Here is a 16075-nt window from a genome sequence, read left to right as displayed (position 1 = left end):
AGTAAATAAAACATCAACGTCATACATTAGAAAGTCATATTTGTCCTAATACTTCAAGCGGGAAAGTGTAAGTTTGATTCTTTGATGAACAAAGAGTCGAAACGTTTATTCAAAAAAAAAAAAAAAAAAAACTCTAACAATATAAATCTCTACTACCACTTTTTATCCATTTAACACTTCCTTGTAATGTCTATTTTTAACAATCACTGTTCTAGCAAGCAATAATCTACAGCAATGACCAACAACAGCAGAAATTCAGCAGCAGTTTATATTCCACCAGTACCAAATAAATGAACATAGTCGTATCCATTACCATACCACAATCTCCTGAGATATCACTATTTCAGCAAAATTATATTATACCGATGTGTTCATGTGATTGTTGGAAATTAAATGAATTTGCAGAACTGTGTGAGAATCAAAGCATCAAAAGAAGCGGTAAACTCAGCCATTTTCCCCCTGACCAGTGTAGTGAACTTTCTTGTCTGTTACTGTTAAAAATGACTTGTTTCATTAACTGAATTTTCTTAAAAAGGTTTTGTGTTTAGTGTTTCTACGCTGCTTCTGTTTTTATACTCCTTCCTTTCTTGTCTTTTATGGTGTGCAGATTTTTGTTTCTTTCCTGACAGTATGACTCGCTCACCACATAAACTTCTCGCCTTCATTCTTTAATGTGGCTTCAAATGAAATATTATACTGGATCCTACATCAATCCTACTGGTCTCCTTGGATCTGTGGGCCCCAAGAATCATTCCTACCTTTCATCCCGTTAGCCATGGCCTTCAGCCTTCGGCTACAGGATATAGTCAGTTTGTGGTTAAATGTACCTGGTTATTTCCTCAGTTTAATGATTTAGTGGACACCAGAGAATTACTACAACATCCTTTCATCATTCCCCGAAAGACTGTCATTCCACAAGTCCTCTTTAGTGAGCCATTAGCACATGCTGTGACGATGAATCAGTTCATTATCATGGCCACATCTCGCCATGGACTGTAAAATGCTGTTTATGATCGGCACTGCAACATAGTGGTCCTTTTTTTGCTAATTTTAACCTCTTCCCTGTCTGTCTTCAGGTCCCCTCACATTCCCTGTCTCACCTATATACAGAGGGAGACCCACAGGCCTGCAGTATAGCTAATCTGACCATAGGTAAACACCGTCTTACCACAGACATGCTCACTTAGGGCTATAATGGACAAAAATACCACACTGCGATGAATGCACACTCACACATCAGTGTACACACATACACCTTAAAGCAGACTGACTGTTTGTTACTCTCAGAGAGAGCTTATATCATTCAGAGTTTTCCAAGAAAGACCACAATCTGATTCATGACACATTTTCTGTCCTCATGGTTTGTGTATATATGCAGTGCCTTACAGGAAATTTTCCCATAGTGCATTCGTCTGAGGGACGGAAAGCGGAGATGGGGACGATCAGGATATTTACAGTTAGTTAATATTTCCTTTGGTCACACTAAGTGATTTGTTGTTATTTTGTAATTATTTTGTTTAAAAATAAATTTAAAATTAAATTAAAAATAATTGCTTAGCAACCCCATGTTCTACATTGTGTTATATATATACTTAAACTGACTTTCTTTCATATATTTGCTCAAAAGTAACAGTACAGGCATTTATAAAATTAAAAAGCTGTGCCACAAATATTTCCAAAAAATGCTAAGAATAATAACTTTTTTGAACATTGATAATGATAATAACAATAATAATATTAATAAATCAGCTTACAACATTTTCAAAGAATCATATGACACTGAAGACTGGAATATTGACTGCTGAATATTCAGCTCTGCCATATTGGGAATCATGAATGTAAAATATATTTAAGAAGACAATAATTACTTTACATTGTAATAATATTTTATAATATTCCAGATTTATTTGTATTTTTAATTTTTTTAAAAATCAAATTTAGCCTTAGTGAGCATAAGATACTTGTTAAAAAATGTGAATATTAAACTAAATGTTAAATTAAATGTTCAAAGAAATGTAGCAGACAAATTTTGATTAGTAGTGTTTTGACTGCTTTTCTCAATAAAATGAATATCAATTGTTAAAAAAGAAGAAGAAAACACGGACCACACTGGCTTTTATTGTATGGAAAGAAACTAAAAATATTTTTTTAATCTCTTTTTTGCGAGTTTCAGAGAGGAGGTATACGGTCAAACTGATTTTATAATGACATGAGGGTAAGTAAATGATAATAGCATTTCTTTTTGCATCGATTTATCCCGTTGAATAAATGCAAGAACAGATTGTAACAAAAAAAAAAAGAAAAAGACTGCATAACCAAGCCAATTAAAATTGCTGTCTTAATAATCAAGCCAAGAGCTGATATTAATTGTTCTATCCAGCTAAATGGAGTGGAAAAATCAAGCATTTTTGGATATCTATAAGTGATCAAACTTTTATTTCCGCATATAGATATGGGTGGAGGTGTTGTCTGCAGACTCACAATTGAAAGTCAAATTCAGAATAGGAAGGAAAGTGGAGGAGACTCATTGAACAAACTTCATGTTCACAAAAAGATTAAAATCTGAAGGAAGTAATAATGGCAACTCCCATGCAGCCGCTGGAACTCGTTGGTACTCTTACGCTAGCGTGTGCTAACAGTCCCACCTCAGCCACAATTTGTCATCAGTAGGGATTTAAAACAAGCAAGTGCAATCAGTGAGCAGCGTACAGATGCACTGAAACCAAAACATCGCTCTGTGATCTTCGCAGATTTCAAACGTCAACGGCCGAGGGTTTAATCACGCCAGTTTTAATACTTCTGTAAGAACAACAGAATTTACCGGAATTGCCATTTAATCAGAAGTTATAATAATGACTAAAGTTATTGTCTCCTACGTTTCAGTCAACATGTCTTTTATCTTCACTGAAACACCCTTCCTGGACAAAATATACTTTAGAGAAGAGTAAAGAAGAGGGGGGGGGGAAATATCAAAGGCATTATAAGAGAACACGACAAGAAGATTGAACAAGAGATTGAACGAGAGGGGAAAAGGCTGAGAGAAGCGATAAACAGAAATAACCTGACAACTGGGCGAACTAATCCTCAATATCTGAGCCTATGAATGCATGTGGAAAGTTCTGGAAATTAAAGGTATGGCCTGAGTGAGACTGATCAGTGATGTTATATGAGCGAGAGCCAGAATCACTTGCATCGCTCAGCACTCCGGCCCAAAAGCGCACATTCCCACATCCCAGCGCACCACTTTAAAGAGTGTCCCGGCTGCTCTGGTTCGCCACTCCCTGAGGAAACTGCAACTCTGAAACGGCAAATATCAATACATTCATTATGCACTTTATATTTATACATTTATACTCATGCTTTTATATAATCCTTGTATTTTGCTGCTAATAGTATTTTTAGAGGAGATGCAAGGCCGCACTAGACTGGCAGAGAAACTGTATGTTTGATGAGTGGGCATGCAGGACAGACAGAGAGAGAGAGAGAGAGATTTGGTCCCCACTGTGGTTTTCAAAGGGCAAATGCGATGGGCGCCCTGGTCAGTTCGGTGCACAGCTGTGTTGGAAAGAAACAGCCTTGATCCAACCCAGCTGTGGCTGCTGGTGTGCTGCTGGCACAAGGCGCATAACCCATCTACGGCAATCCAATGAGTTTCTCGCATCGTTTAAAAAACTTAAACTAATGGTTGGAAAGGCATGAGGTATCTGTCAGGTGAGAGCCAAATGCTAGTAAAAAATGGCTTTGGCGAGCAAATAATGTGCCAATCAGCTGGTAACTTTATTATAGGTCACCCAAAATACTGCTTTGCTGTTAATTTATTCATCTTTTTGCCACCCGACATGAGTTTCTTCACTGAACACTGATGATTTTAAGCTGATCCCATGGGTACCGGCCATTCATAACACACAAGTCAATGGGAAAATTAGTGTTTGAATAACACATCAGTTACCTTGGATTAGTTTGCTCAAGCATGTGGCCAAATAACTGTATTACATTATATGATGTTTTCAGTAAACATTTGCTTTGCTTGAGAATATGTAAAAGTAGGTGACAATTTTCAATTCAATTAGCTGAATTCGATTTGCATCAAAGACAATATGATGCAAATTTGCATTGATTTGCCTTACAATGTCTGATGTTTCACTTTCTGCTTGTATCCCCACTTCTCTGTTGTAAACTACAGTGGCATCAGTTCACACAGGATTTTGATTTACATGCACAGACCGATCGTTTGGCTTCATCAGATGTTAATATATTATCAAAAGCACCAGTATTAATCTCCTGTTCCTGCGTTTTTGACTTTCAAAGTGACGGCACCCATTGACTATATTATGAATCCTTAAGGACCACAGGTTCAGCTTAAACCAACTTAAAAAATCAACAATACTGTTCGAGTGAAGAAAGAAAAACAACATCTTGGATGTCATAAGGGTGATAATGTAGGAATCTCTACAAACCGTCTACTAAAACACATACCTAAATATCATCAAAATGACATATAAAGCAAAAAGCTAAAAAATAAATAAATAAATAAAAGTATGTTTTGTCTTCACAATTTTTGACAAGATTTAACCAAAAACATTACAGCTATTATATCTTAACGCAGTCTCACGACCAGGTGGCTAATTCGTACAACCTTGTACTTTTGAATTAGCAAAAATCATACAAATTAGCATGAGTGAGGTCGTACAAACTGATACGAATAGGCCACCTTGTAAAATATGTAAGAATTGCCGTGAGATCGGACTAGATATCTAAATATCACAAATATGAAAAATGTTATTGTACTGCAAATATTCTCAATGAAAAAAATAGTTGGCAAAAAAACAGTTGAATCTCAACCCATTTTCAGTCTCTGTGCAGTATTTCTTCCAACGGACAGGTTTGCATCACCTCTACAAGTTCACGTAATCAAACGGCTTGAACATTTATTGACCGGTTGTCTGTAAATGTATAACCTGAAGAATAAAGGGAAGAGGGCAAGAATGAGTGAGAGAGCACGAGCAAGCAAGCAGTATAATCAGTGGCTGGACTGGCCTCTCGTAGCCCTTCCTTTCTGATAGCTGCACAGCCTCTGGTCCAATGAACTCTGAATTGCAAAACAACTTTGAGAAAAAAAAAAGAGCAAAGGAAGGAGAAAAAATACACACACAAACACAATGCAACCAGTTTCACCCCCATTTCCTAAGAACTCAGAGTCAGAAATAGTTATGAGGCAATATAGTCCTCAGAATATAGATATAATTTTAAAGGCCTGTTAGTGTGTGTGACAGTCTAATGTACACGTGAGGGTCATTCATCATGAAGAGGTTTGTGAACCTGGAATCAATTATTCCCAGCTAGTACCTAGGAAGACGGGTTGATCGCTGCATAATTGCATTAAATTATGAACTAGTCTCTATATTTGTGTGTGATGCTTTAAAGTTAGATTTAAAGTCTGTAAGTATATTCACTTCGATTGCAGCAGAGCTGATTGTCTGGTGAATAATCATCACATACAGTATAATAAACAGTATTTCTAAGCTTCACTCTAAACTATAATGATTGATTTTAATATGGGAAACTCCATGTAGTCCCTCAAAAGTACAGACGGCTCCAGTGGCCCATCAGGGGGTCTGTCCTGCAGAGCAATGGGCACGAGGGGAGTGATATTTACACTCCGAGACTCCAAACACACTCATTCATTGTTCATGTGTTTATTGTGTGGAGCACATAATTACTTTAGCTGGCTCCCAGAGATTTTGCTGATTGTTCATATTGTTTCATTCAATTTAATTTAAAATGGACCTAAACAAGCGACTTTGCTTGCTAATGGAGACTATTTTGCCATTTGTCAGAAAGGCCACAGGGTTCGCCTCAAGCGACACCTCACAGGTCTGCTGGGCCTATTCTTCTCTGTCCTTTTCTGATTCTTTGCTCACAGGGAATTATTCATATGTGGTTTTACAGGAATATTATGGTTTAAATACAATTTCAGCTATGTTGACAGCATTTGTGGCCACAACAAAGAGTTCATTCCTCAGTTTATAAAAAACTAAGGAAAAATACATAGGGCATATACAGAACCATGAAAAAATATTGTATCGCATGGGACTGGTGTGATAGAAGTACCTATCAAGCTTGTCTGCTATAATACATCCAAACTTGCAACTCATGCAATGTCTCAGAAAAGTAGACAAAGTCAATAACTTTTGCAGGAATACCAAGAAAAGGTGACTATTTTTAGTAAAGCAGTTTTTAGCACAAGATCAAGGAATCAAAATGTGCTCATTCAAAACTAAGCCACATATTGTGAGGATATTTTGCTATGTTACACTGTAAATATACACTAAACCAACGTATACAGTGAATAAGATGAGACAGTGGCTGGTCGACTGGGCCTAGTTTTTTCTCCACTACTGTCAGTTGATGGAGTTTGGTTTCCTTACCATTGTTGCCTTTGGCATTTTTTAGTATATTGAGAAATATTATCGACACTACTGGATGAGAACAAAACCTAAAGTGAATTAAGCGAGAGAATGGCACTATATTGTATTCAACAGAGATGCTTCATAATTAATGAACCATGCAACACTGTTAGCAATTATTAAAGTGCATTGAATAATTGAACTACACTGATGTGTATAATGAGAATTATTTTCTGAACTGCTTTTTAGCTAAATCGATTTCATCTCATAAATGATTAACTTGTCAGCGTCTACACAACGTTCTTGATCTAAACTGAATTAACAATGTACTAAATTGAGCTGAATGTCTAATAGTTCAAATTCAAGTCATTTCATAATTGATGAATTTTGAAACGCTTATTTTCCTGTTTTTGTCCGTGAAGCTGCTTTGAAACAATGTGTATTGTATAAAGCACTATACAAGCCTTTGTTTCTCCTTGAGGACTCTGAAACGGTGAAGCCTGAAACTGTGACATATTTTCCATGAGACCTTTGACGTCACAGCTCAGGATAATCACTAGTGGAGAGTTTGGGACTGCGTGTTCTTGTGCAATCAGCTTTCACGTGACAATTTTCCTGCGTCTGCGGTGTCAAAACATGGGCGCCGAACTGAGTTCCCAGTGGTTCAGCAGATTTCAAGTAACATACTTCCCATTCACATACTTTAGCGCCCTCGCTTTAACCTGAACGATCAGCAGGTCCGAGCAGGCTTTGTCTGTGTTTTTCTGACTTGGCTCAGTCGGGGTTGGATGGACAGCAGCAGCACTGTGCACAGGAGGGCAGAATAACTTCCTAGCACGTAAGATGAGGCACCCACATAAGTCGAGCAGGAGGAGGTGGCGAAAGAGGCTGATTGATTGCTCTCATGCACCTGTCCCAGGGCCTAGCAAATCCTGCATCCCAACATTGAATTGTAAGCATTTTTAAGCTCTGGTAATGCTAATCTTCACTGCTCAATCAAGACACTTCCTTCCCGGGGCCTGAGCAAATCAACAGCTGTCGAATTTGAAAATAAACGACAATTCCCCGAAATGCCCGTTGAGTCATATGTAGCGGTATATTGACTGTGGCCTTTGTGGAGAAGTAGGTTTGGAGGTGCAGAGCAGAATCAGAGGAGAGGTGCTGAGAGGCCGGCCACAGCGAGCACACAGCCCTGCATGTCCCTCACAAAGCCTGTACTACAGCTCCAAGCAGGGAACAGGAGGGGGTGTGTGTGGTTTCGGGGGGTGTTGGGGTTTAAAACTCCCAGCCTCTAATCCTGACACACTGTCTCCACCAATTAGAACTCCTTCAAAAGGCGAAAGGGGAGGAAAAAACAAAACCAGAAAGCCAGCGAGGGCATATTTAGTAACATTTTGGCAAGCTATAATTACATGTATGGCTAACAGAGAGATTTAACTGCTTTTTACCCATTGATTGACAAGGCAGAGAACTACACGGTTTCAATACAAGTCTGCGACAGCCAGACACGCAGAGCGTGGACTCGGACAAGTGAGTTCACTGTACGTAAATGAGAGGAATCAATAGAATAAACACCCCAAGAGAAACAAACATGCACTTAAAAACAATCAACTGCTATACGTTTGCTATAAAAAAGGTTTTTTTGCCATTTTGGTTTCACTTTATTTTGATAGTCCACTTTCATACGAACTACAAGTAACTGCATATCAGCTCATTCTCATTCATTTGCAACTACATGTCTACTAACTCACAGAATAGACCGTTAGGTTAGGTATAGAGTTAGCAGAATAAGTTGACATGCTTACAAAATTGCTCATGGTCAGTAAATTGAGGAAATAAAGTGCTAGAAGACATTAAGACAGTCTACTAATACTCTACTGACTGCTAGTTGATATTTATTTTATTTACTTACTAAAGTGTCTAAAGTGGACTGTCAAAATAATGTGTTGCTGGCATTTTTGGTTCAGTTTAGAACCTTAAAATCTATTGAAAATTTTCATTGCACAAAAGGTTCTTTATAGTGGGTAAGAGTTTGATAGCTTATTAAAATGTTCTTCACATGAAGAAATATTTTCAGAAGTGTTCACTGAAAGGTTCTAATAAGGAACCAATGGTTCTTCTGCAACAATTCTTTTTGGAATCTTTATTAAGAGTGCAGAGGTAAATATTTATGGAGAAAAAGAAACCCCAAGCTCTTTTGATCATGCAATCTAAATGAACTCTCTAACACTAGCTGTTGACAGTAAGGCTGTTGGGTCGGCAGTGTTAAAAGGGTTATAATTACCATACAGGTCAATATTGACCATTGGAAAAGTGTGACTGTAGGGGATCACTGAGAACAAATTCCCTGGGAATCTATTCCTAACTTATAGTAAACATACAGAAATACAAGTCTGTAGTTTGATGTGTGTTCTGTGTTTTTTAAAATCCCTTCATCCATTACAGACCCAACAGAGATAAGCAAAGGAAGACATTTTAGTAAATAAATCTCTGTGAAGGTCCTTTGTAAGGCCTCCATAAGATCATCAGTTCACTGTAACGAGTTATGTAAGTATAAATCACTTTGTCTCCCTTTTCATCACTCAATGGTCTGTAGTCTCAGGATTGGCTGAAGACCAGTTAACAGGAAGTGTAGGAAGCTCTGTTTCTCTATAGGACAGGTTAACCACGTTAAACAACCTTGAAACAAGACCCCTTTTCCAACTTTTGAGAAGAGGGAAAATTATTCTCCAGAAATATCTTGCTCTGGACTTTGATGATGAATGTACTGTTTCATCCATCATATACTTGTAAAAACATTGACAGTGACAGTGAGCTGTCCTAAATGTCTGTTTGTGTTCAGGTCTGTAGAATGAGAGCCAGTTTATCATTATTACACCAAACGTGATTCAGGATTCCCTGGGAGACGCAGGGAAAATAAACTATGCTGAAGACACCATATTATGGGAAGGTAAAAAAAAGAAAGAAACTGATTTCATGGAAAGAACGACCATTGCTTCTAAACTGGGAGAAATAGCCATGAGACTGAATTCAGCATGATTTGTGCCCTGCCAGGAAACCATATGGAGCCACATGGAACCAAAAATTGTAAAGTTTAAGGGATAGTTCAGCCAAAAATGTGAATTCTAGCATCATTTACTGAATGCCTTTGTTTCTTGTGTGAAACACAGTTTATTTAGCAACATTCTTCAAAATATCTTCTTTCGTGTCCGGCTGAAAATCTAAAGTCGTACAGATTTGGAAATGTATATCCCTATTAAGAAGTGTTCATAAAGCCAAATATTAATTATACTGGTGGACTAGGCCCCCATCAATAGATACAGCCTTGTACAGTGATAAAACACGGCTTACCATTATAACATTTTTACATTCTTTTGCCTTTAACGAAGTGAGAAAAGTTTAACAGCGATTTAAAGTTTAGCCCATTCTTGGAAGCTTTCAAACCTCACTGAGCTACATCAGATTATAAATGTTATCTTTGTGGGAAACAGTTGACACATACTGCATGCGGCAGTGTATGTCACATCACGCGGTGTTGTAGAAAACCGTCGGACTGCACAAGCGCACGCGCTCGCTCCGCATTGTCCTGTCAGAAGTGAAGAATTTCAAAATCCCGATAAGGCTCAATAAGGAAGTCCGTGAATATCAAAGGCTGCCTGTGTCCATACGGGGTGAGTTGTTTACTTCCCTGGCAAATGCCTGACACCAGCCAGCCGTCAGACGACAACGTCAAAACAACAGCACACGCCTGACGCGCACATCCCGTAAACGAGCACCAACACCCATATAACAGAGAATTCCACAGCTCCCCAACCCCTCATTTCCTCTGCGAGCTGACGACCTGTAATCACACTTGGAGAAACCGCCATACTTCATTACTGCAGTGATTACACCAATTAGCAGCATGTAGGGAGTGGCCCACAATGCCCAGCGTCACCGCCAGACTGCTCGCTTTCCCCACATGCCAATATTAGTGGGAAGTTTCTACTTTGCAGTCGATCAGAACATAGCTCTGCAGCCTTTTGTAATGGTTTATGGCCACAAACAGGGTGGAGTAATGAGTTAAGTCTGTGTGGTGCTTGTTAACACGGCCTTGTCTGTGAAATGTAATTTCTAGGAAGGTTTTATGAGATGAGCAGGTAACTGCAAGGCAAGGCAAGGTATGATATAATTAACAAATATGTTGTTGTTTTTTTTTGTTTCATGGACCTTCTTCCATCTGTTGTCCATTATTCACTGTGACAGATGTGCGTTTAAGGATGTGACTAAATGTGCAATCAAGAATCTGGTGTGAATCACTGTTTATGGACACATTTTCTAGCCACTCATCTTTGATGTGCACTTGTCTGTCACAAAAACATCAAATGAATCATGAAGGAATCTCAAGATCTAAAGGCCCAGTGATCTCCACTCGCCAAAGCCAGAATGGCTGTTTTTGTCTTTCAACTCAACACATGACATGAATCTGAGAATTTGAGCACAAGATTAGCAGGTTTTTTATGCCGTACCCCTCTCTCTTTCAACATCTTCCTCTAAGCAGATGTTAGGCTCAGGAGTGGCATCCCAATAAGCCACAAGTGAGCGTATTTTCTTTCCACAGGCTTGAGAGAGAAGCCACAAAACAGTCTGCTGCAGCTCAACATAAAACAAAGCACATGAAAAAGAGGGCAGAAATGAAGCGATTTCTCAAAAATTTGGGGAGAGTGGAAACTAAAGATTTTCTAATGCAACCTTTATTGAGGTTCCTGGTTTCGGCGCAGCAACCTTTTTTATGTGTTAGAGGAACTCCCTGTAATTTTTCTTCACCGCTAGCACTGGACAGGCTTATAATAAAAAGATGTCTATTCTGGGATTCTCTGTAATAATGGCCTCTTCTTGTCTTCGTGCACTTCTGTCTTGTCTGAAGAAAGACAGACAGCAGGTGATAAATGCCTGGCCAGATGGATGGATGGATGGATAAGCTGAATAAAGCCATCAGTGGATAAACCATAGTTTCCAACAATGAAGGATAGCTACCAAAAGTATTTTTCAGATGACACAAACCTGTCATTATAAAAGACAGTTCGTCCAAAAAAATATGAAAATATCAATTATGTAAATTTGTCTGAAAGTAGACAGAGGACAGAACAGGACAAGAAAGGTCCAGTAAAACATCATAAAAGTCCTTATAACATCTGAATATGAATATGTCGCTTTGTGTGTATGTTATTCATTATTAGTCATCATTCAACAGCCTTTACTCAATAAGGTTTTTTTTATTGGCATCTATGGTTCTGTGAAGAAGCTTTGTCATCCAGGGAATCTTTGCAATTCACAAAAGGCTCTCTATAGTGAAATAGGTTCTCCATATTCTTCACAAAGGTTCTTTACAAACCCCTTTTGGAACCTTTATTTTTATTTTTATAAGAGAAGCTCGGACCTACTACCTCCTTTTTTCGCAGGAAAAAGAAAGTCGTTCAGTTTTCAAAAGAACTTGACACAATTGTCATTTTTGGCCAAACTATTACATGTCATTTATCATTTATTTGGCTTAAATCGCTGATTACAAGCCTGCGAACACATACACACACATGTAAACAGATGCTTGTCCTATAATCAAACAGATGTGTCATATCTAATTAAGGCTTAATGAAAGTGTCGGACAATCCAAAGCGCCATACTCTTCCCTTTCGCAATCTGGTGGCGAGGGCCATTTAAGAAGGACTCATGTGCGGTTACCCTGTCTAATGGGGTGGATGAATTTCTTCAAAACGGAGGGAAAAAAGTGAAAAACACACTCTTGTTGCATGACAGAATCCCTCCCAACCAAGACTTGTCCTTTAATACCAAGGCCTTTTCATGTGGCTTCTCCACGATTGCACATGGGGAAATGCAAACCACACTGTTACAGTGCTTATTATACACCAAGAGTATGCGTATATGTGTGTTACTATGTGCGCAAGGAAAGATCGCTGCAGTTGTGCAGCATGCCTTAAATTGAAATGACACGTCTTAATTTGTCAACACGCTTACCCTTGGAAAGAAGAGAAGTGAATGAAATAAAGGAAGCACTCAGTGCTTGTGTGTGTACTAGACAAGATCTGATGCAGTGAAGGACTTCAACTATCAAAACCCTGACTGGAGAGGTCTTTCCAGACGTAATACCTGGAGAAAGCTATCTGTTGGCATTGCCTTTTTCTTCACCTTGACAGTCGCATAGCTGGCGCAGAACCTAGCAAAGGTACGTTTTTGAGCCAGTCACTCAAGCCATAATGTTTTGTGACTCACTCTGGAGCCGCAGGAAAATTACATCATTACAATACCAACGGGCTAATCCCAAAACCTTGACTCTCCTGAGCTGACGTCAAACGTGGCAAACAGAGACAAATATAAGTCCATTTATTAATTCTAAGAGTATTCAAAATAGGATCAAGCAATGTTGAAACGTCTAATAAAGTGGTTCACAACCAGGGGCGGGGATTAAAAAAAGGATTCCTGTGATCTTGTAAAACTTGGATAAATGCAGTACAATCCTTTTTTACATCTGGAAAAGCTACAGAAATGAATACAGATTAAGCATTTTGATATGGAAATAAGCTATACATATGTATAGCTTATATATATATATTTACAAGTTCTGGCCAGAAAATGTAAAAATGACCAGCAGGGGCAAACGGGACCATGCTAGCCAGTCGAACCTTGACTCCTTCATACACTGCAGTCATACATCTGTCACTCATCACAGAAAAATCTAAGAGGGGAAATGACTAAGAATAAATTGCAAGCACTTACGAAACACAGTTTCAATGCAGGGGTTTTTAAACATTTGGATGCCAAGGACTTGGGTGCCAAATACTACGATGATCCCCTTGTTAGAGACTCCCTTTCTAAACATAAAGAGACTACAGTATAAATACTAAACAATTTAAAACTGTGTGAGAAAAATAATACTAATATTATAAAGACATGATGTTTACTAAATAACATAATAGGCTTTTATTGGTCACTGTGTACTACAACCAAATAAATTCCTAAAATGGTATTAATACAATAAAATAATTCTAATGAATTAAAACCTGTCATTGACAAGAAAAATAAAGAAGGAAACTCGATTGCAAGCACTTTTTTCAACATGTTTGCTGAGTCAAAAGTCCACGAATGTTAAATAATGTTGATGTAAGTGCACAGGCCTTTGTGAACCAGGGAAACGACACGAAACATCAGCAGCAGCATAGATGAAGTTCAGTTAGGTTCACGCTCTTTTCTCGTGCCTTTTGGAAACATTAGTTCAGTCAGCGCTGTGTGCGCACTGCTTTCTGTTTCAACAGATACTTGTCAGCAAGCATCACTGCCATCTCCTCTTCTCTCCTCTCCTATCCTCACCTCTTCTGGGACAGCAAATTGAAGATGGCAGCTTCGTGGGCACACTAATAGGCTCTAGAGTTGAGTGCTGGGTAAGGTGCCGCCCCCTGGCCGAACTGTTCCCATTGCCTTCTCTCCCAAAATCCGGTCTACTTGCTGCCATGCATGAATTGCCAGCCACAGGAAAGTTAAAAAAGAGGAGGCTAAATTAAGTGCCCTTTCATTCCAGCATTTTCATGGTTTGGCTAAAAACAGGGTGCAAGATGATTCACATTTTATAAGCCCTCTCTTGCGGCCGCCTGCGTCACCCTGGCGCTCGGACTCTACGGCTCATTCACACATCTCTCCTTTCTCTCTCAGTCTCCGTCTTATTTGTCTTCTCTAGCAGTCAGAAAAGTCTCTTTAATAGCAGGTGATATGGAATAGTTTGCAAAATGCATGGGCAACAGCACACGTTTCAGAATATTAACTGACAACAATCACTTTATGCATATGTTACTGGACTTTTAAAGCCTTGATAAACAGGAATGATGAAGAAACAACTCTAGTTTCATCCTGGTTGCTTGGGGAATGTGCCGAACGAGCAAGACAGTCCGTGACACCCCTGTAGCAGATGTAGCTTAACGTTCATGCTTTTAGCAGAACACAAACTTAGTGGTTGGAAGAAAAAGAAATAGGAAGGGGACAGACATTTCTCTAAACAAGTCTGACAGCTACTACCATTCTGACCACTGTCCATTATCATTTCCGCACCGTGCCTGCTGTTGGCCTGGCAAATGCTGCCAGAAAAAACACAAGGCAGAGGAACTCGCCTGGGTGAAGAGCACAGATGTGCTACTGGACAATGAGCTTCACCTCCAACTCAAAGCCTGTATGTGCTGTGTAATGCTGCCCTCTGCTATTCATCGGTAGTTTTGCAATGAGCATTAAAAGTCGTTCGATTGTGTGAATTGGTGGTGTACTGTATGTTGTGTGCTGATTACATTTGCATGTTTTCTAATGCACATTTGTATGGAAATGACTTTCTATCATTCCTATTTCTAAACGACTTCAAATATTTTTGACCTTGTCTGACAATGCATCTGAACAATATGAAATCTGACCTCTTTTGATCTAATTGGTCAACAAAAAAGCGTGCGATTAAGGAGAACAGTTCATTTGAACAGTAGCTAATGAACTTCAAATCGTTTGATGATGAAGCTGAGCATTGATCTTAAACGACTCATATACTGGGAGAAAGACTTGTACTTGTACCTGTAAATGTTAGGCTATTAGAAGAACATTTTAACGTTCCCAAGTTATTTTGGCATTTATTTTTTATGTTAAAAAAATTGGTCATGTCACTGTTAAAGGCAATCTTAAATGTGAACTATGCAATTTTTACCAAACAATGTGGATATCTGAAAGCACCAAAAACCAAAAAAAGCCCATACCTCAACAGGACCTTGTAACAACTCTTTTAATGTGTTGTTCCTCAGATATTTTCCATTCTATCTATCTATACTCGCTCTGCTAATATCCGTCCTGTGCACTCAAATTGAGCGCTCTGATACTGCTGATTGGCTGTGTTTTGGGACACGGCCCTACACCGGTCAGAAGCGTTTTTCAAAAATTGCTTTGTGCACCTTTAAGGGTAACGTTCCAATTTATGATTTTGCAAACAATACCGGAATGTCACTTTTGTATCTTCTCTAAACCACCTTAAACCAACTAAAATGTTTCAGGAGGAGGTTCCATATAGTGCTCATGTGTGAAAATGCTATGAAATAGCTAGCAGATATCTTTAAATGAACATTACTGGAATAATCTTTGAACTTTGACAGAACGTTAGTCAGAGTTCTGAAAACGTTAGGCATGTTTTCGATTATAAACGCCCCTGTGACTGGAGATGTCGGTCACCAAGCGATGTGAGCACAGTGGTGTGATCATGCTACCTTAAATTAGAGGGAGACCGTCAGTGAACTAAGCTACTACACTTGCATCACTGACTACTGTCTGTCAGACGAATCCCGAATTAATGTATACTTCACATTCTCATGGCAATGCCTCAATATGTCATCATGCAAAATTAAACTTCTTTATTTAAAAAAGTCTTTCACTTAGAATATCTAATCTCTATCAGAGATTTCAAATGAACTTCTAATAAACATCTATCATAACCTCAGACCAATCTGCTTTTAGTTTCCAGGAAAACATGCTATTTTGGACACAGCTTCCTTCTTAAAGCGGCGGGATGCAGTCGGCTACACATATGCTACAATATTACGACCACATATTTACTAAGGATGCTGTTCCACAGAAAATAAAACGATCCACCACAAAGACAT

The sequence above is a fragment of the Puntigrus tetrazona genome, chromosome 9 (genome assembly GCF_018831695.1).
Source record: "Puntigrus tetrazona isolate hp1 chromosome 9, ASM1883169v1, whole genome shotgun sequence".
Classification (NCBI taxonomy): Eukaryota; Metazoa; Chordata; class Actinopteri; order Cypriniformes; family Cyprinidae; genus Puntigrus; species Puntigrus tetrazona.
Note: the sequence above shows the minus strand (reverse complement) of the source record.